The sequence below is a fragment of the Macrobrachium nipponense genome, chromosome 6 (genome assembly GCF_015104395.2).
Source record: "Macrobrachium nipponense isolate FS-2020 chromosome 6, ASM1510439v2, whole genome shotgun sequence".
NCBI lineage: Eukaryota > Metazoa > Arthropoda > Malacostraca > Decapoda > Palaemonidae > Macrobrachium > Macrobrachium nipponense.
The window spans coordinates 16,619,196-16,641,780 of NC_061108.1; the positions used below are offsets into that span (position 1 = coordinate 16,619,196).

The following is a 22,585-nucleotide window of genomic DNA, read 5'->3' on the forward strand; positions in this document are numbered from 1 at the left end:
CAGATGATTTACATCTTGGTTCCACCTGTTAGCATAGCTGGCTTCGTGGTTATTGCCACGTAAATCTGCTTGTGCTACTAGAGTTGCCAGCGAGGTAGAGACCTATATAGCTGGTGCACTCCAGATGATCTGTCAACAGGGGCGAGACCACGACGTGACTAGACCATATTGACCGTACCATGAGGGCTAAGAAGTAAAATAATATATATATATAAATATATATTACCACCTGACCACCTAGCCAAAGTTGTAAGGTGTGTTAACTAAGGCTAAGAGTTAGAAGTCGCCGTTGTCGGCGATTCCACTCAACAACTAAATTAAGAGCTCTTCCTAACCATTTTCTACAGGATAGGATGAGTGGTACTTCTTGCCCCCAAGATTGTGTCTGCAGACACGTATGGCCCTAGCGAGCAGCAGATCTCATATGCCATCTTCACATCTCGCAGGGAGTGTGAAGTGAACACAGAGTTGCTTCGCTAAAACATGGTACTCAGGATGTTGCTGAGTGCCATGCTCTGTTGAAATGCTTCCGAGGCCGCGCCCTCACCGCGTGAGCATTCAGATCAAAAGATTTCAAATCTTTGTGCAAACACCATGAAGGAGTATTTTTTGAAAGGAGTATTTTTTGCAAGAACTCCTTAACACTAAAGCCAGGGTGTTCTTCGATATGGGCAAGTCTGGTTCTTTTTCCGAACCACTGCAGATTGCCCGAATGACTTCGACTTTCTTGAGTTTTATGTAGATAAAACTTGAGAGACCCGACAGGGCACAGGACTCTCTCTGGCTCCTGCCCACTAACTTGTGCCATCCTTGATTCCAAGCTCCTGCCCACAGGATAAGAAGGGTTTCCATTCTTAGGCCACAACGGAAGGCTTAGAGAGCACATAGCCTTGTGTTCTCTAAAGCCAAAACTTGTGACAATGGCTTAAAATCTCACTAACCCTCTTTGTCGTATCTAGGGTGGTTAGAAGAAGGCCTTCCTGATCACATGCAAGAAGTTGCCAGGTAGGAGAGGTTCGAATGCTTTGACCTCAAGAACTTCAGACTACGTCTAAGTTCCAAATTGAAAGCTTCGATCTGGACATGCACAGTCAGTCCGTCTGTACTAAAGTCAGGTGACCGACCAGTTTTTGACCAGTCAGACGAATCAAGGACAGCAAGGCTGTACCCTGAAGACCATAAGGCACTATTCTTCGCTGAAGGATGAGTGTCTGGACTGCCTGGGCGATTCAATCTAAGCAAACCTTGGGGGGTGTATCAACGCAACCCAACGTCGTCAGCGAATCAACTCCTGAGCAACTCCTGACTCGAGCTTCTGGTGCCAGGAGAAAGGAGCGGGGAGCAAAGAGGCGATTCAGTCCCGAAGGACGAATGCCTGACAATCCAACCTTGTCTCATGTTACACGATCATCGGGGGTGTATAAACGCAACCGACTTCATCAAAAACAAGAAACTCAGGTCTACTATATGTCGCCTGATCTCGCACAAGTGTCTGACTCCGTGAAAACAGGCGAGACAAAAAGTAGATGGTGAGCGAGTTTCGAGATCCCACAGAACTCAAAGATCGAGAAGGGCTTTGTTGTTTGACAGAAGCAAATCTCTGAGCCCAAAGGCCGTCAACAACATACTTGCGTATTCTTTAATAGTTGTGACTGCCAGCTTATCCCATTCTTCAGACGGAAAGGGAAGACGGTAATCTTATTCCTGTCAACATCTCGATAGTCTGAACGTAGTCAGACTCAGAGCGGAGAGGTTATAGGTACCTTTCGAGTTAGAGTAGACCGACTCTCTCGGAAAAGTCCTTGGAAAGTGAACTAGGAAGGACGTGACCTCTGTGAATCCAGGATCCTGAAGGCCAACATGGGGCGATCAGCGTCATTGTCGCTCCCTGTGACGTCATAAATCATCTTATTACATTTCCTAAGCGTTTGAAAAAGGGGAAAAGAGACTAAACATCCATCCCCGTTCAATATCATAGGATGGCGTTTAATGGTACCGATCCCTGATCGAGAATAAGGGAGCAGAGAAGAAGCCTCTTCGTCCTCAATATAGCGAAGAGATGAATGAAAGGACATCCCTAAAGTCTCCACAACTCTCAACATACTTCTAAAGAAAGATTCCACTCGGAAGTCAGTAGTTGCTGCCGTCGATCGAGATGATTCGTACGGACTTTTGCAATCCTGTAACGACCCTCTAGAGGATCGTTTACACTCTAAGCCTGTTGTTATAATAGGCTCTTTCTCGTAAACTCGAACAGGGACCGAGAGAAGATACTTCTTCAGATATGAGAGAGCTGTGGAATATCAGAGTTGATCTGGAACCACTGGTTCCAAAACTTGTTTCGAGGACTCGAGGGACGACCGAATTGCTTCTACTTCTTTCAGATTATGATCCAGGAACCGTCTGAACCTCTAATCCTAACTGTCTGGCACCTTCTTTCTATCACCTCAGGTGATACTTGACGCACTGAGAGATGTTCAGAATCATTCCTAGATCTTGAATAAAATTTCAGTTTCCCATTAGGAAAAAACTGTAGAGGTCTGAATTGCAGTCTATTCTGGGAAACAAACTTCTTCAGGAAGGAAATGGTCCCCAGCAAGCTCATCCATTCCCTCCCCGAGTAGCTTTACTTCCCTAATAAGGCTGCGCTTTGCCTAAGCAGGAGAGCTATAATAGTGCAATATTGAGGTAGACTCGTAGTCCTATACCGTGCGGTAACGAGCACCGAAAGGATTAACAGATATCTCTGTTGAAACATAGTAAGGTGCAAAAACAAAACGAATGCAATGTTTATTCATTCATGTAAGAAATCCCCTCAATCTTAGGCTAAAGTCCGTGATTGTAGGGCAGAGATACAGTTAGTCAGTCAATCCCGCAGGAGAGAGAGACGTAACCTACCGCGCATGACAGCGATACGAGCTGGGACTGGCTCGGTTGGACTGGAGCAGACAGTGACAGCAGCAGCTTACATTTGTCGTCTCTTACCGTTATGCGTGGGTTGCCAGCTACTCTATTCTACGAAGAAATAGGTCCGTTATTTTTGTTTGAGCAGAAAGACTCTCAAGCTGGTATAATTTAAAGCAAAAACAGAAGGCGCTAAATATATAAGTGCGTTTTGTGTCGTCATAACACTATCATACAACGGTAAAAGAAAAATTGGAAACTCCTGGTAGGCTGCAGGGAGTAACGATTAAATGCCCTTAAAATAAAAGAGACAATAGACCTCTCGGTTGTCATCCGAAGAGGTAACTACAGCAAGCGTATATGACTTGAACCCAACCAATAGTAAAATAACGCAAGGCAAAATATGAAATTGTTATGATACAATAAAAGTTTGTTCATACTTACCTGGCAGACATATCTATAGCTGAATTCGGAAACACAGCTACTACATATCTGACAGGCAAGTTTATTGAACAAATCTTAGAGAATCGAAGCGGATAGCTCAAGCTTCTTATGTTATTGGGACATAAGCATTCATTGACGTAGTCTACAAGTCTATTACTTGTACGAGTCTGCGATTGATGAATGAGGGTCTCTTCCGAATCTTGTCCAAAGAGAGCTTATCCGCTTATGCAATATAAAGTTATTGAGATGTTTGTCAATGAGAACTAACCCATTTACGGGACAAAGAGATATTTTGTCAATGAGGGGATACCCACTTACTTAACAAAACGATAGTATATTGTCAATGGGGGAAAGTCCCTGAATTGACAAAACGTAATCCAGGAAGTCGAGCATATTATTTTTCCCATTCCCGTATCAATCGAGGAAGGGGCAAGAATCCTGATAAGAGACTGGGCTTTCGGCAGGTAGGACCCCGATGTTCAACTTCGGCAGCGTAGTCCCGAACTTAGGAACTAACAAAATCTATCATCTGAAAAGCCCTTTCAGATGGACTAAAAAGCTTGCAACTTAAATTTATTGGCAGTATGGCAAAGGAAGTCCTGTCTTGCGCTTTCCTGAAGAGTGTCCTCTTGACGAGTGCTTTTGCAAGAATCCTACCGAACGTAGTCGAGCGTCATGACGTGCAGGACGTCGAGCTTTTACATAACCCGTAACTGCCTTATCACAAAGTCTTGACTGCGGTAGAGCAAACGAGATCTTCCCTTGAGCTTTCCTTAACTCCATCCACCTTTGCGAAAAGCAATATTAATTGACAGACCTCTTGAATTCACGAACCCGATGTCTTGCTGGGTTTCGAGGACGAAGTTGCCTGTTCACTTTAAGCTTCCTCCGAAGCACTGCTTACTTCACATTCTTTGCAGGTGAGGTAGAAGGTATCACCGAAGGTAGAGGTAAAAATTCTTTAGGCCCAAATCTGAAACAAGAGCTTGAAGAGTTCAACAGAAACGTTCAGCCAGGCGGCACCACCTGGCGTGCGCTGGTGCACGCTCTGGTTTTTTTTTTTTCGCCATCCTCGGGTACTCTGGCGCTGCGCTCGGCGTCCATGGGGCGCGCTCGGCGTCCACTGGGGCGCGCGGCTCCGGCGTCCCACTGGGGCGCGCTCGGCGTCCACTGGGGCGCGCTCGGCGTCCACTGGGGGCGCGCTCGGGGCGTCCCAACTGGGGCGACGCTCCGGCGGCGGTCCACTGGGGCGCGCTCGGCGTCCACTGGCGCGCTCGGCGTCCACTGGCGCGGCCTCGGGTCCACTGGCGCTGCGCTCGGCGTCCACTGGCGCGCGCTCGGCGTCCACTGGCGCGCGCTCCGGCGTCCACTGGCGCGCGCTCGGCGTGCACCCGCGCGCGTTTGGCGTGCACCCGTGCTCGTTTGCGTGCACCCGCGCGGCGCCTGGCGTCCATCCGAGCATCCCGTCCAAGCCGAGCGTCCAAAGAAGCGTGCAGAAAAGCGTCACGCTCCTGACAGGCGTCAAAACAAGCGAGAGAAACTGCCTTCAGGGAAGAGCGAGATACATCTCGGAGAAAAATTCGACTGCACGAAGCAGTCTCGGAGAAGGGTGATAGTGTAAGAATACGAGGGCAAGGGAACGCCTTCTTATTCTCACAGAACAAAGCTTGGACGTCAGCGCTCAAAAGCGTTCTGCTACTACGACTTCTTTTTCGTATTTCTCGGTGGAAAGACGTACACATGTTCAGGCGACGTTCGCCTCTTATTTACTTCTCACTGAAACGCATGACGAGAGAGAGAGAGAGAGATAAAAGTGAAGCGTCCATCTCTATAAAGCTGCTATTTAGAGGGCACGAGTCCTTCCGAAAGCTCCAACCCCTGCGCGGGGAGGACGCTTCGGAGGACGAGAAGCAATCCTTCAGGATTCGTGCACACGCACGCACTTTGGCAGCCTGGGAGTATCTTCAGGTCTGCCGAAGGCACGTCAGATCAGTGGGGTTCCTCGTTACCCTCCTTCGGCTTTTGACATGCTCTCTCCCTGTTCCTGGGAGTCAAGCAGAGGTCCCGGCCTAGAGGCGAAATAAGGCCGATCTGACGCACCCTCCACTACACAAGGGGCACTGTCACTGCACTTAGCCACTTCACTTTTGCTCTCTAAAGCAAGCACTTTCGATTCTAAGTTACGAATCGAGAGAGTATCAGAGAAAGGGCAATACCCTCTAGACACTGTTTTAGGGTCCCAAAGGCAACACTACAGGGTGTATAATTTACAGAAGTAGCACTCTTCACAAACAATGAAGGAGAGCGAGCACCTTCGCAGACATATTCATAGCCCGTAGGCCATAATACAGGGTTAGGCAAAAAGAAGTCTACAGGTAGATTAGCAGGTTCACTACCCTGACTTTTGTTTACTGATTAATTGCGTACATATGAATCACTTCTTTATTACGGAATTAGACAAAGTCTCCACAAAGAAGCAATACCCAAACCCATCGCGCATACAAGGGCGGATCTACCAAAGCTTTCGGTAGCCACACCCTATCTTTGCAGACAACACCCTCTGAAACTAGCCTAACTAGATTCAGATATCTTATGCAAAAATGAATCAAATTCAAATCAATTTAAGATAGCGTATGCCTAGCCACAAATCCAAGTAAATAAATCAAAAGACAATCAGGATACTTAGCGGCAATGAAGTTTCCAAAATCCTAAGACGGAGGTACTGAAAACAGGTGTTTCCAGTACCGGCGACAGAAAAATTATGAATATGAAAACAGGAATGGTTCCTGATACCCGCCTCCCAGCGGCAGGAATGGGTACTAACCACCTGGCCGACCACTGCGTGTGCCGGAGGTTTTTAAAATTCTGTCGGACTTCAGAAAATACAGCTATATATATATCTGACAGGTAAGTTTCATGAACAAAAAATATTTTACTGTAAAAACTTAAATATTCTGAAAACCTCACTCTTAATATCAATTATTATCTAGCAGCATTGGTATTGTCTATTCTGGTGTATCATTAATTAAAAATGACAAATTTGTAACTAATATGACAATTTGTCGAAAATTGCATTTTTCCTAACTATACAAACTGAGGTCCTTTAACAATAGGAAGTAGCTAGCGGCAGCTGGAACGGTCGTAAGCTTCGAACAAGGGGAGAACGGTAAGCGCGACTGGGAGGTAAACAAATCACTTTGCTTTTGGCCCATGCAAAATACGCAGAGTGAGGGGTGCATGAGGAGGGACTATATGTAAAGGACCTCAGGTTTGTATAGTTAGGTAAAAATGACAATTTTCGACAAATTGTCATTTGTTCCGATACGTAATACAAACCATCGGTCCTTTAACAATGAAAACTGTGTACATTACAGTTTCATTTTCAAGTCAAAAACCAACCATTAGTAGAAAACACAATATAAACAAAGCATACGACGATGAAGCGGGCAGAGAGCGATGACGAACACGTCCTTCACACCCGCGGCCGAAAGCAAAAGTGATTTGTTTACCTCCCAGTCGTGCGGCGCGCGACTGTCGGACAAGCAGTTAACTACCGTTCTCTCCTTGTTCGAAGCTTACGACCGTTCCAGCTGCCGCTAGCTACTTCCTATTGTTAAAGGACCGATGGTTTGTATTACGTATCGGAACAATTATATTTTTCATAACTAACAAACCTGAGGTCTTAACATTAGGATAAATACTCAGCGCCAGCTGGAAACTGGTAAAGTTTAAAATAATTGTGTACGCAAGGGACTACTGGCATCTGGTGCTTGGTCACGAGACATGTGGGGCCACCCACATACCCCTCATTAACTCGTGACCCCGTTAGTTATTCTTCCAACCCAGGTTAGTTGTTGAGGGGTGGTTAGAGGTGGCCTTTGTATGTTAAGACCTCAGGTTTGTAAGGTATGAAAAATACAAATTAGTTTGTCCCGAGGATCAGTCACGAAATCCCATATCCTCCAACGCTTGACTGGTACACTCAGTGATGCCATCGAACTTAACTATGACACCATCTAGACAAGAAGATGAAGAAGAAGACAAATCATGCCTTTTCTTTTTGTCTTACTTAGCTATTTCACCTCTAGAACCCTGTTTATTCTTCATTACTGTGTACACCAATGAGTCAAAAAGCGTATTAGGTTCCGGAGGCAGCGAAGTAAATCGAGAATCAGTAGGCTGTGATAGTCCTAGCTCGAGATGAAGAAGAATTTTTACGCATTCTTCTCCTCTTGGCACGAGGATCAGTCACGAAGTCCCTGATTCTAGCCTTTTCCAACTCTTCGCAGCAGCCACACTAAACTAACTTTCCATCATTCACTTGTTCGACAATTACAACTACTTCTTGTGCTTTCATATAATAGGGATGTAACAATCCTGGCTCGAAGATAGAGAAGAAACTTCTCCTCTTGGCTCTAGGATCAGCTACGAAGTCCCTATTTTTGCCAGGATTGGCAGGAGAACGCACTGGCATCAAAGCCAGTCACCTAAGCTTGACGCCTAAGCGGAAGGATACAGAGGAAAGACTTGTGTCTTTTCCATTATGTGTCTTATATCTCCTAACGTTTGTAATTTATCTCAAAAACAATGTGCATTAAAAACCTCCCATCCAAAAGCATAGTTGTAAAGTACTCTTGTACCTCTAAATGAAAATGGAAGCAAGTCTTCATGTAGGCCGCAGCTGTGAAGGGAGCGTCATGGCGGTCGCCATGTTTAGATGTCACTGAGCAACTCGAATGCGAAGCCAGCACTCTACCAGAAGTGCAAGGCTGTTGATGTTATTCTCGTAGTCATAGCAACCTGACATTAAAGGCTGCCTTGTTGCCCTATCTGCTTCTTTACAGATGGCGACGCATCCGACAGCCATGTAGTGCATGTCAGGATAAAAGGGACATCCATCACGTGGGATCCTGGGTGGCAACATGACCTTATACATCAAACCAACTGTCCTTCTTGGGTTGGTTCTCCTGATAAGCCTAATGCCGACCGCACACCTGCATCCTCTCTACCCACGTATCTGGAACGAAAACAAGATGGCGATGCACGCCTCTCCCCGCAGGGAAAGGAGCACAATTAGTCATAATTACTTCCCAAAGCACATCAAGATACCTCAAAGCTTTGGATTACAGGCAATCCATATGAATATGAGAAATTCCCAAGCACAGGTAACGAATTAACCGTACCTTAAGAGTTTCTTCACCTACGACTTACTACACGATGAGTACTTCGACATCGAAACCGTCGAAGAAAATAAGAGGGCGTTTATCTGCTTCTTGTGATAGTCAGAAAGTCTCGCAGCATGAGAAGGCTTCATGTTCACATACCCGGGAATTCCAAACAACAAATTGAAAACAACAGGGGGCAAACTAAACCGGCTTTAAAAGGATGGAGCAAAGCATGTCTCACTTAAAGGCGGTAAGAAAATAACTAATGGGGTCACGAGTTAATGAAGGGTATGTGGGTGGCCCATGTCTCGTGACCAAGCACAGATGCCAATAGTCCCTTGCGTACACAATTATTTTAAACTTTGCCGGTTTCCAGCTGGTGCTGAGTATTTATCCTAATATTAAGACCGAAGGTTTGTTTCGTATATGAACAAAGGATGGGACCAGAGGCAAATTAAGGAGATATAATGGTGAACAAGTGATACATAACAGTGCTTAGGATAGACAGGATTGTTTAACTGCAATAACTGTGGATCATATATGTCGGTAAGGTAGAGTACAGAGGTCTACAACATGGTTCTTATTCCCTTTAAACACAAGCATTCTTACTGGAACTTTAGGGCAAGGTTAGAGCTGGCATGGGCACAGTTTAATCTAATGCAACCATCAACAAATCAAAATTTACTGCGCAATGTATTTTCAACATATGGGCAGCCCCCAGTTAACGGCAGGGGTTCTGTTCCTAGGGGCCCGACACTAAGCGGAATTCGCCTCTAACCAATATTCAAAAGTCTACGGGCATCACAATCCCCCTTACGGAGCCCTAGACTTGTTGACTTTGCCCGAATATTATGTAATAACTCTTTAATGAAAACATGGAATTTCATTTGCCTAATCATTTACAATGTTCTCTCTGGTCTCCTTTTTCAGACTGCTAATGTTTCCTCCATCTCTTTATTTATCATATCTTCTAGTCAAATCAGCTAAAAAAGCAAATGAGAATGATAAAAGTATCGTTAGTACTGTGATAATCATTGCTTAAATGCTGCACCCATAACCAACTGAACGATAACAGTTGTTTTGCTACAACAACCGAACCGAATCTGATAATGTTTTGCTTGCATTTCAGCCATCGTACGATAGTAACAAATTACTGTAGTTTTGTTACAAATGACATTAAGTGGAATAGGACCAATATATTTTTACGTTATACATTTATTCGTTATGGAGAAAATACCGGCATGGAAATATAGTATAAAGCAGGATTAAAAGATTAATCCTAGTATATGGTATAGAGTACGTAATGCTAAATTTAAGCTGCATTTGTAGCTGAAGCTGAGAAAGCAATGTATGACCACCCACAACTGAAATGACTGGGAAGCAACTTGAGCAAGAAAGAATGGTGTCCAGCTGAACATACGACAGTTTTTGCCCAGCTCCCATCTCTCCACACGCAGCTCACTTTTCGCACTGCTAATGACTATTATCATGCATCGGCAACAAGGATATAACTCCAGTAAACTTATGCCATCAAACACAATTGTAGATAAAATTGAGAGCTAATAATTTTACTCAAAACTTCAGGTCTTGAAAGAACGCATTTTACTGTTGTTTCCACGCCGATAAAATGACAAATTTGAAACTAATTTGTATTTTTCATAACTTACAAACCTGAGGTCTTAACATTAGGATAAATACTCAGCGCCAGCTGGAAACCTGTAAAGTTTAAAATAATTGTGTACGCAAGGTACTATTGGCATCTATGCTTGGTCACGAGACATGTGAGGCCACCCACATACCCCTCATTAACTCGTGACCCCGTCAGTTATTCTTCCAACCCAGGTTAGTTGATAGAGGGGTGGTTAGAGGTGGGCCTTTGTATGTTAAGACCTCAGGTTTGTAAGTTATGAAAAATACAAAATAGTTACAAATTTGTCATTTGTTCATATACGAAACAAACCTTCGGTCTTAACATTAGGATAGACTTACTCTTGGTGGGAGGTAAGTACTATTAACCAACTGGGAGTTTGCCACCTTTGATCAGTTTTCTGAATACCAGAATTCTACGAAACACCTGACCAGTATTTCCGAATCTAAGATATATATGAATATCATAGAGTCAGACCTCTGGGACTTTACACAATGTCATAGTTCATTGCGTCCGAGGAAGAAGATAAGATCTGTTCCCCTAACAAAACAATTCATCCACTCATGTAAATTTGTTATCATTCCTCTCCCCCTTGCTAAAGAGAGGAATGTCCTGCTACTGATAGGTATCTTACTGATACTAAAGAACCATAACAAGTATGGCCACTTCACTCACCTGTACTTGTCCGTTCCAGCTTATGGTAGGTACTCTCTTCTTACTGCCCTATGTAAAGAAGGAAGACAGAAATTTGAAAAGGAAAGAGGCCAGTTAACTCCTCCATTCACATTCATACCATCATCTTAGACAAGATACCAACTGACCCGCCAGGGGTACTGGATGAGTTACACCTTTTGTTGAGCAGCCACCAAAGGACCCAAGGAAATTGAGTTCAAGTACCTCTGAGCAACCATATATATATATATATATATATACAGGAAATTGAAAGTGGTTTCCATAACAAAGAACCCACTCTCAAATTTCAATGATCACAGACACCTCCTTAAAATTGCTCAATTTTGAGCTTCGATACTGTCACGATCATTTTAACAGATATGTTCTTAAATTGCCAGGAGGCCCTTATTCCTCTGATGACCTTATCTTCTGTATAACCTCATTGGTTTACAACTTGACAAACATGGAGTAGGCTTGCCCGATCGCCTCTGTTTGGCCTGTTTCCTTTACGTTCTACCACCTTAATGGTTCTAACGGTTTAGTCGGCGATGTTTCGTTTTTGGTGTGACTTAGTTCTTTCCATAACCACAGAGTACTTTGACAAGTCAAAGCTGGCCCTACTGAAGGTCCCTCACATACTCACACCGTACTGAGCAAGATTAATTAATGTATTTGTTATCATGACCTGTGCTGCATTGACTCATTATCCAATATTCCGGGCCCAAGTGGAACTGAAGTTCCAGGCTATTTTTGAGTCTACGTCAAAACCGTGGTTATTGAGTACTCCCACTCTACCAAGACGTCAGAGGAAGGACCCCCCATCCACAGTCATTTGTTTTCCTGTAACGTGACTGATGTATGTGCCTGGTGGTAGTCCGTCAAGGCTACTCTGATACAGTGTTTTCACTCCTGATTCATCTGAAGATTGACTTAGTCAGTGTGAAGCGATATTCACATGCCAATACCAGTCCACTGTAGATCACATGCATGTAAACATGTAATTACAGAGATTCTTCCCTCTGTTCTGACAACCTCTCCACCAGATCATTGTCTACTGACCGAATGCCTTTAATGGACAGAAACGTCCACTACACAGGCAGTCACAGCCAAAGGGTCATTCTGTATATGTGAGCTAATGACCTTTGGAGTCGTGTTACGTGAGAAGTGACACTCTCCACCCAAAAAACTGAGAACTATTAGTTCGAAAGGGGATACTGGTCAACCTCCAGGCCTTGAGTTATTAATTCTACCTATCAGTGATGCCTCTTCTTCCCCCCACAAACCTGGTAGCAATGATTGTGCTACAATAAACTTTATCAGTCATTCATCATGGGTCCTCCTTAATTACTGGAACCTATCCTTCCGTCCGGGACATGGCGTAACCGGTAGAACCTAGAGTTTGCATAACCTCCAGGATGTTCCCAGTATCGCAAATGGAATCCTCAGGCTCCTCAAGAGGTGAAACCCCTGAGACAGCTATTACACGGTTTTTCCATTATACGAGTTCCTCTCTGGACGAGTGGTTTGTGCACTCATCTGCCAAACCGGTGGTCCGAGGTCCGATCATTACAACTACTTCCTGAGCTTTCATATAATAGGGATGTAACAATCCTGGCTCGAAGATAGAGAAGAAACTTCAACTCTTGGCTTGAGGATTAGCTACGAACGAAGTCTCTATTATTTCCAGGATTGGCAGGAGAACGCACTGGCATTAAAGCCAGTCACTTAAGCTTGACGCCTAAGCGGAAGGATACAGAGGAAAGACTTGTGTCTTTTCCATTATGTGACTTATACCTCCTAACGCATGTAATTTCTCTCAAAAACAATGTGCATTAAAAACCTCCCATCCAAAAGCATAGTTGTAAAGTACTATTGTACCTCAAAATGAAAATGGAAGCATGCCTTTGTGTAGGCCGCAGCTGTGAAGAGACGTCATGGCGGTTGCCATGTTTATGACGTCACTGAGCAACTCGAATGCAAAGCCAGCACCCTACCAGAAGTGCAAGGCTGTTGATGTTATTCTCGTAGTCATAGCAACCTGACATTAAAGGCTGCCTTGTTGCCCTATCTGCTTCTTTATAGATGGCGACGCATCCGACCGCTATCCAGTGCATGGCAGGATAAAAGGGACATCCATCACGTGGGATCCTGGATGGCAACACGACGTTAAACATCAAACCAACTGTCCTTTTGGGTTGGCTCTCCTGATAAGCCTAACGCCGACCGCACACCTACATCCTCTCTACCCACATATCTGGAACAAAACAAGATGGCGATGCACGCCTCTCCCCGCAGGGAAAGGAGCACAATTAGTCATAGTCATTTCCCAAAGTACATCCAGATATATCAAATCTGTGAATTACAGGCAATCCACATGAATATGCGATATTCCCAAGCACAGGTAACGAATTAACCGTACCTTAAGAGTCCCTTCACCTACGACTCACTACACGAAGAGTGCTTCGACGGTTTCCATCAACGTCGAAACCGTCGAAGGAAATAACAGTGCGTATAACTGCTTCTCGTGATATCCAGGAAGTCTCACAGCATGAGAAAGTTCCATGTTCACATACCCGGGAATTCCTAAAAACAAATTGAAAACAACTGGGGGCAAACTGAAACCTGGCTTTAAAAGGAGGGAGCAAAGCAATGTCTCCTCACTTAAACAGGCAGGTTTAAAAAGATAACTGACGGGGTAACCAAGTGAATATGAGGGGTATGTGGGTGGCCCCACGTCTCGTGACCAAGCACAGATGCCAATAGTCCCTTGCGTACACAATTATTTTAAATTTTACCGGTTTCCAGCTGGCGCTGAGTATTTATCCTAATGTTAAGACTCAAGGTTTGTTTCGTATATGAACAGACAAATTAACGCAACTAACAAACGGTAAAGCTCGTACTACTAAGAAATCAAGTGAAAATAACGAACGGAATCACGTAATATTTTTCCACAATAAACATGCCCACAAAGCAATCTGTTAACATAAAAATTTGGTTGACAAGAATTATTAAATTCATAATTCGCCTTAAAAACACATCATATAATGACAAAGGACCTTGTCTCATATAAGTAAAGTATCTAGAGATTTTATGCTAACTAGAAGCAAGGCAATTCGCTCCGAACTGAGTTAAATATGGCGAAATAAAATGTAAATACGGCGAACTAAATCATATTCGCCATCAGCTAATATGAGAATACATACAATATGACTGGATATAGTAATGTATAACTTTTTAAAAGATTCATGGAAAAGATGCATATTCATTGTGTTTTATTTTATAAATATACGTAGCTGTCAGTAGCCTGACATTGCTCAATTAGATATGCAGACGTCGGTCCGAATCTGATTCCCGTTTCGTGTCGAATTTTTTTTTTTTTCTACTGATAAATCAGACAGAATGTACTGAACCTCCAAAATTGGCTTATATTAATAAGTTACTAAATTATATCATATATGTAGTATACAGTAGTATACTGTAGGTTACTATGAGATTCAGGGTCTCTGTAACACGGTTATTTGGACTTTGCTCCTTGTCAAAGCATCGGATGTAGCTGAAAGTTGACATATGTATATTTTACAACCCCACACAAATTTTGTCAGCATTATCAATAACCTAAACCTAATTTTTTTTTTTATAGAGTAAAAATGATCTAGCCGACGCCATGGCCAATGATTACGAGCCAAGAGTCGAAAAAACATTCGTTACGTAAGCAAGGTAAACACCTTTTGACTAATGTTGCCCCGCCAATCCACCAGACAGAAACTCCATCGGCTCTGAAACCCAGTCTTTATGAATGGCGGAACGATACATATAGTGGGTGGGGTATCAGCACTAGCGTAGTAATACTACTGTAGCAGTAGTGCCGCAACAGTATAGCAGGAATATACATGAATTAAACGTTTAGGCCAACTGCTTGGATCCTTGAGGATCATTTAGCACTTCTTACAACTACTCGAGAAATTATTTTTTATAGCCAGAAGTTAAATTTTCTAATCCAACAATGCCCATGGTAGCCTTCAGTGTTATCCTGAATTATAACGAGGCGAAAGTGGGTGGAGCCTCATGAAGTCATCATTCTGACGATCATTATTGGTGAAGGTTTAAAGTCAATATACGGTACGGCTATTTTTTTTCAGTAAATAGGTAGATAGCCAATAAATAAAAATTGCTTGACTTTGGATATAGCAGTTATCAAATCAAGCCTGTCTACTATGTTTGTGAAAATTACCAACTATTCCCTACATCTTGTCAATCTGATTGTGACCTATAAAGTAGACTGTAATTTCTTAGGAAACCTATTTTGGGAGTTAGACTCATAATCGAAGTGTTTTTGTATTTATTAACATATTTTGTTGGTTTGTTCATCAGTGGAGAGGTTCCAGAGTTCATAAAGGTGTACTGCTTTGCTTGTATTTAAATTTGTATGTCATTGTTGCCAGAGGTTTAGCCTTCGTTACGTATAGCAAATCATCCTTCGAGAAAGAGGGAAGAAATGCTGTTATAAGTTATGTAACGAGTGCGTTCGAAACCTTTTCTCTGAGTAAGTTGGCCTGTCTTCAAAAAAAGTCACTTTTACATTATAAGTACCACATTTATTCAACCTACGTAATGCAGAATACAGTCAAAATTTATGTGTAGATATACTTTGTATTCTGAATAAGCGTTATATTTATGAAATGCATAGATAAAAAGTTATTGCGAAAAAACAGTGTTACAGAGGCCCTGAATCTCATAGTAGGCTACTGTATTCATATATATATGATATATGTACCATGATAACATCATCATCATATACGTGAGGCTAACTTGTTAAATGTTATTCAATTTCTCTTTGCACTGAATTATAGGCCAATATGCAATAATTACTTTGCCATATATGTATAAAGTATGCTGCATATTGTAGGCTAGGCTGCCCTATATGTAAAGATGGTACTGATTACCCTAGTGTTGGCTGGGCTAGTATAATATTCTTACGATATATTAACATGGGTCCAAATCGATTTACAACAGGTTGGTTGTAACCAATTGTGGTCGTAAGTCAACAACTATAACTGGTTCACTTTAGGTAGATTCTTGGGTGAGCCCTATGCCTACGAAACATTAGTAAGGCAGCCGCTGATTGGCTGGGAGCTGCCTACCTCCCGGTACCAGCCAATCAACGGCCACTCGACAAAAGTCTCGTAAGAATAAGGCTCATCCAAAAATCTACCTTAAGTGAACCAGCTGTACCTGTATACGTAGTAATATGAGACTACGTACTCTATTATTGGATACAGTGAAGTAAAGCATAACTTTTTAAAGGAGCTAAGAAATAGATGCATATTCGTTATGTTTGTATTTTAGGAGGGTCTCTTGGTGCTTGGGCAAGCACCGAAAATGTACCAATAACCAGACAACAGCGCCATCAATTAACGACAAAAAATAACCAAGTCTAGTTCACTTATTTACATAAATTTTCACCTTAAAAACTCTTCATATAGTAAAGAAAAATAATCTTTGTGCTAAATAGCAGCAAGAAATTCACTCTGAATTGAGATAAATATGGCGAAATATCTTACCTTCGCCCTCAGCTGATTTTTCCATACCAAAACATGATTGGTTTGTTGAATTTTATAACAAATAGTTATACAAGACTACATACAGTACGTATTACTAGATAAAGCGAAGTAAAGGATAACTTTTTAAAGAGCAGAGGAAAAGATGCATATCTGTTATGTTTGCATTTTATGAGGCGGTCTCAGCACCTAGCCTAAGAAACCGATAACCAGACAATGGCGCTGTAAACCCTACGGAACGTAAAACGCAGTTATGAATATATTTAACAAGCGCCATAAAACTGAAACGCCACTAACCGATGGTAAAGGTAACCGTGGGATGCCTGTATGTGAATTCAATTATTACTTTTTTTCATACTTTAAATACTTGAACTTCAAAGCGGAAAATAAACTCGGCAATCAAGTCTCTTACCTTATTATCCATCCAGCCACCTAGAAATGACTCAAGTGACTCCTCTGTTACTCTTTGTACTAATTTGTGAGGGAATTTGCTGCGAATAAAGTCTGAAAAACAATGAGCTTTAGTCAATACTTACAACGACTACTCTATTTAATCTACATTAGCTTTCTAAAAAAATTCATGTATAAAATTTATTTTTAAATCTCCGACCTTTGCAAGGCTTATTTCCTTGAACTCAAGTAATCACATCCTGAATTTCATACTGCATTGTTATATGTTGTTAACTAGTAACTTTGTACTAGTCCAACTGGATGATGCCAGTTTTCTCACAAAGAACTCCCATTTAAATGGCATCTGCAAAGTAAAGTACATAACTGCATGCAACAAACTGACAGGGAGGGAGGGAAGGAACTTATAAAGCAATGCTTCCATCTCAAATCCTGCAAAATCTTAAAAACCTATTCTCCATACTTTAAGACATCTTACTTTTAAGTATACCATAATACCCAGCTATGAACAGACAAACCAAGTGCTTAATAGCTACTAAAATTAGCAACATGGGATACCACTGATAAAAAAAAAAATCAAAAAAAAAAAAAAAGCCTAAATCTTGCTCTCTGAATGCTTCAATTCCTTCACTATTTGCTTCATACAGAAAATGTGAACCCAACAGAGAAGCCTAGTGGAGACTTATCTTACATGGCTTTAATTCAGTATTTAAGAATGACCTTAAATCTTATACAAGTCCACCTTAATAAACCTTTTATATTTGTTTATACTAAACAGCTACCCAGGAAAGGTAGTAGATGTTGAAGCCCAGTGATTACCACCTTACCTACAACTACGTACTATGCTAGCCTTTATAAGAATGCCTTGAATCTAGTTATAATGTCATCCCATAGACAACATCCTGCAAATACCGACTGGTGTCTCCAGCAACCTGTAAAAGTTTCAATCTAGTGTATACATGAAGCTTCCTTGCCAAATATGACAATTTGTCCAAAATTGCATTTTTCCTAACTATACAAACCTTTCGGTCCTTTTACAATAGGAAGGTTACTAGCGGCAGCTGGATAGGTCGTAAGCTTTCGAACAAGGGGTTCGGTAGTTAACTGCTTGTCCGACATTGCGCGCGCCACGCGACTGGGAGGTGAAGAATCACTTTTGCTTTTGGCCCAAGCAAAAACTGCAGAGTGAGGGGTGGCATGAGGTGGGGCTATGTGTAAAAGGACCTCAGGTTTGTATAGTTAGGAAAAATGCAATTTTGGACAAATTGTCATTTGTTCCGACACGGGATACAAACCTTTCGGTCCTTTTACAATAGGAAGACTCACTTCTTGGTGGGAGGAATCTGAGTCTTTTGTGAACAGACTGGTGTTCACCCAACCTTGGAATGCCTCCCTGGTCGTAAGAGCGAGGGAGGGATCCAAGCCTCTGTCCGATTGATCTGGGTGTGCACCGCAGGATCAATGGTCAGACCTCTGGACCGAGTACTAAGAGAGAGGCAAGCGTATCTCTTCGTACCAGCAAGCAAGAACAAGTTCCTGTTTGCAAGAGGCAACATAAAGTTATGGGTTTGTCTCTTGTTGGCATCCACTTCCCCCCCCTTGCAGGAGGAAGTGGTGGATATTATGCTCCTATCCCTAATGAAAGGGATAGGATGGGGCTCTGTCATATAGCTCACCTGCATCTCGTCCTCATCCAGGCGGTAGTTGACGACCGTAACCCTCTGCCCACAGGTAGAGGAGAAGAAAAAGATGGGAAGAGAAGTCAGTCACTCTCTCATTCGCACATCCATTCTCACAGTCACACCAGGACTCAATGCTGTTTCAGCCTGCGAGGGTCTGGGTTAGCTACACAACGTGTTGAGCAGCCACCACGGGTCCCAAGGAAAAGGTATCCAAGGACCTGTGGGCAATATCCCGAAGGTAGAAGGAGGTGAAGGTAGTCTGGTTGGCCCAGACCCCTGCCTTCAGGACCTGCGCCACGGAGAAGTTCTTGCGGAACGCAAGGGAAGGACCAATGCTCCTGACTTCGTGGGCCCTCGGACGGAGCGTATGGGTGTCGTCACAACCATCAGCCTCATACGCTCTCCTGATGACCTCACGCAGCCAGAAAGAAAATGTGTTCTTGGATACTTCTTTCTTGGTTACCCCGGTGCTAACGAAGAGGCGTCGACACTCAGGCCTGGGGTGTCGAGTTCTCTTCAGGTAGCGCCGTAGCGCCCTCACAGAACAAAGCACCATCTCATCCGCATCATTATCGGTGAAGTCCATTAAGGAGGGGATTGTTAAAGACTCGAACCTGTCAGGGATCGACGGCTTCTGAGTCTTCGCAACGAAGTTCGGGACGAAATCGAGCGTCACAGATCCCCATCCCCTGGAGTGTCGTACGTCGAAGGAAAGACCATGAAGTTCCCCTACTCTCTTCGCCGATGCCAGGGCCAGCAAGAAGAGGGTCTTGAGGGTCAGATCCTTGTCTGACGACTCTCGGGGTGGCTCGAAGGGTCTTCGAGTCAAACTCCTAAGGACGAGAGTCACATCCCACTCAGGGGGCCTGAGTTCCCTGGGTGGGCAAGACCTTTCGAAGCTCCTCATGAGCAAAGAGATTTCGAACGAATTCGAAATGTCCAATCCCCTCAGTTTCAGGACTAGTGCCAGGGCGGCTCTATATCCTTTCACTGTGGGGACTGAGAGGCTTCTTCTCTCGAGGAGAAAAATGAGGAAATCTGCTACCTGCTGAAGAGTGGCTCTGAGAGGAGATATACCCCGTCTACGACACCAACCACAGAAGACGGCCCACTTCCCCTAGTACACAGCTGCTGAGGACTGACGGACGTTTCCAGCCATCTCTATTGCTGCGCTGCGAGAAAAGCCTCTCGTTCGCAAGAGATGGTGGATAACAGCCAGCCGTGAAAGTTGTAGAGACTGGACTGCTCGGTAGTACCGTTCTACGTGTGGCTGGGTGAGAAGGTTGTGCCAATGGGGAATCTCTCTCGGTTCTCCTGCGAGAAGAGCCAGCAGGTCCAGATACCAAATGGCCTGGGGCCATTTGGGAGCCACCAGGATCATCCTGAGATTCGGGGTGGTCAGCAACTCGACTGATCACCTTGCGAATCAGGCTGAACGGGGGAAAGGCGTACGCGAAGAGGTTGTCCCATGGATGTTGAAGAGCGTCCTCTGCAGCTTGCCCATGGGTCCGGCACGGCGAAAAGAAAGCCTGAAGTTTTTCTGTTTGTGCCGAGTGGTGAACAGATCCACAACTGGTCGCCCCCACAGGTCGAAGAGCCTTTCCGCCACGTCCTGGTGTAGGGACCATTCGGTTCCTATCACCTGATCCCGACGGCTGAGCTTGTCTGCTACTACATTCCTCTTCCCTGGAATGTAGCGTGCTGACAGCTCTATTGAGTGAGCCTCGGCCCAATCGTGCCCACTAACCTTGGCCGTGTCGAACTGGTACAACGGGAGGAGGACACTATGGGCCCCCTGTTTGGTTTGACGTTAAAGGGGGCCCCCCCCCCGCTACCAGTGGTGTTTGGTTTGCACATCAACACCACTGAGCGTTCCACCAAGCGGTTTTTCCTCCTGGAACTCCCGGAGAGCGAGAAACGCTGCCTTAAGCTCCAGGACTTGATGTGAAGGTGCTTGTCGCAATCGTCCCACACTCCTGAAGTCAGCAACTCCTCCAGGTGTTACGCCCCATCCCTCGGTCGATGCGTCTGAGAACAGCAGCATCTCCGGGGGGAGGAGGAGGAGGAGGAGGAGGAGGAGGAGGAGGAGGAGGAGGAGGAGGAGGAGGAGGAGGAGGAGGAGGAGGAGTACGTAGAGGCACTCCTCTTCAGAGGTTCCTGTCGTCGAGCCACCAAGCTAGGTCCTGCCTTACCTCCAGCGTGAGGGACATGGGGAAGTATGGAGGATCTGTTGCCTGTGACCAACTCTCCTTTAGTCTCCACTGGAAAGACCGACCCGCAGGTGAAGACGCCCGTGAGGGACTAACTTCTCGAGTGACGACAGGTGGCCGATCACGACTTGCCATCGCTGAGCTGCCTGTTCCTGCCGAGACAGGAACTGGTTGGCTGCCTCCCTGAATCTGCTGATCCGCGAGTCTGCGGGGAAAACTCGCCCTGCTACTGTGTCGATCAGCATACCCCAGGTACTTCATCCTCTGCTTGGGTTAGAGATCTGACTTCTCGAAGTTCACCACGATCCCCAGATCGCAGCAAAACTTGAGTAGTCGATCCCTGTCCTGCAGCAAACTGCAGCGGGATGCTCGCCAGGACTAACCAATCGTCGAGATACCTCAGAAGACATATCCCGTGCGAGTGGGCCCAAGCAGACACCAGAGTGAACACTCACGTGAACACCTGTGGGGCGGTTGAGAGACCAAAGCAAAGTGCCTGAATTGGTACACTGTCCCGTCGAGGATGAAGCGGAGGTACTTTCTGGAGGATTGATGGACGGGTATTTGAAAATACGCGTCCTTTAGATCCACTGAAAGCATGAAATCGATCTCCCTGATGGAGTCGAGCACGGAGCGTGCCGTCTCCATCGTGTTCCGAGTCTGGCGAACGAATCGGTTTCATGGAGAGAGATCTATCACCGGGCGCCAGCCCTCATAGACTTTTCCGCCAGGAAAAGACGGCTGTAGAAGCCTGGTGACTGATCCGTGACGATCTCTACAGCTCGTTTGCTCAGCATGAATTGGATCTCCTGTCGTAGTGCCACGTCCTTCGAAGAACCTGGAACATAAGTTTGCTGTTGGACCGGGTTGGAGGTGAGGGGTGGCCGAGATTCGAAGAGTTATAGGTATCCCCCCTCCCGAAGGACATCTACTATCCAGGTCTCGCGCCGTAGCGCTGCCAAGTTGCCCAATGGCTCGCCAGGCAACCCCCACTTCCGGCAGCAGGTGAGGAGTAACGCCGTCCCTAGCGTTTTCCCCCCTTTCTTCGACTTCTTCCCTGACCCTCTTCGCAAAAAGGATGGCTGGGAGGGGGGCTGGTTACGGGCCCCCTTAGCAGAAGTCGAAGAAGACAGAGTCTTTCCTCGGGGCTTCAACGAGGCTCTCGTCTTAGCAGCCGAGGAAGCGCTAGCCGAGCTCTTGGGCTTGGCCGCAGTTCGAGGCTGCCCGGAAGCCTTCGGAACTGCCTGGTGAACAAGACGGTCACTGTCGTCAGTGCGTCGTCTGTCCACCGCAGCGTCCACCATCTCTCCTGGGAAGAGAGAGGAGGAACTCCGTACTGGTCCATTTCGAAGTCCTAACGCCGCCTCACGCCCAGCCGCCCTGGATACCCGGGTAAGGACTGCGTCCCTATGGCGAAGTACCAGGTTGGCCCACAGGTTTGCCGTCTGGTGGGCGAGGAAGGAGATGGCTCTTCCTCCAGACTGGCAAAGCCTCCTGAAAGCAGAGTCTTCTTCGGGTGGGAAATTCCCGGGGTTGGCTGCGACCTTAGACACTGTGAGGGACCACAGGTCTATCCAGGAGACGGCCTGGAAAGCTGCCATGGCGGTGGATTCCAGGCCAAGTGCCTCTTGCTGCGAGAACCAGAGGTTCTCAGACAGGAGCTGCTGCAGAGACACACCCTGAGTTAGCCTGGCTAACTCTGGGTTTACCTGTTTGGGCGGCATCGGATCTTCTGACGGCACGTAAAAACGCCACTGTCGCAACAGAGGAGGTTGAAGCAGCTTGTTCGATCCGCTTGACCTAAGAGAGCCTTATTGTCCGGAGATGAGAGACTTAACCTGGTTCAATACAGAATCGGCAAGCTCCGATCGCAGCAACCCCACCGTCGGTTTGG

General features: G+C 45.0%; 1 protein-coding gene and 1 pseudogene across 1 annotated transcript in view; one reads left to right on the forward strand and one right to left on the reverse strand.

The window, feature by feature from the left end:
- Positions 1-22,585, forward strand: part of LOC135216442 (dnaJ homolog subfamily C member 16-like) — a 301,782-nt gene that overhangs the window by 152,004 nt on the left and 127,193 nt on the right.
- Positions 1-22,585, reverse strand: part of LOC135216201 (dnaJ homolog subfamily C member 16-like) — a 74,118-nt pseudogene that overhangs the window by 8,757 nt on the left and 42,776 nt on the right.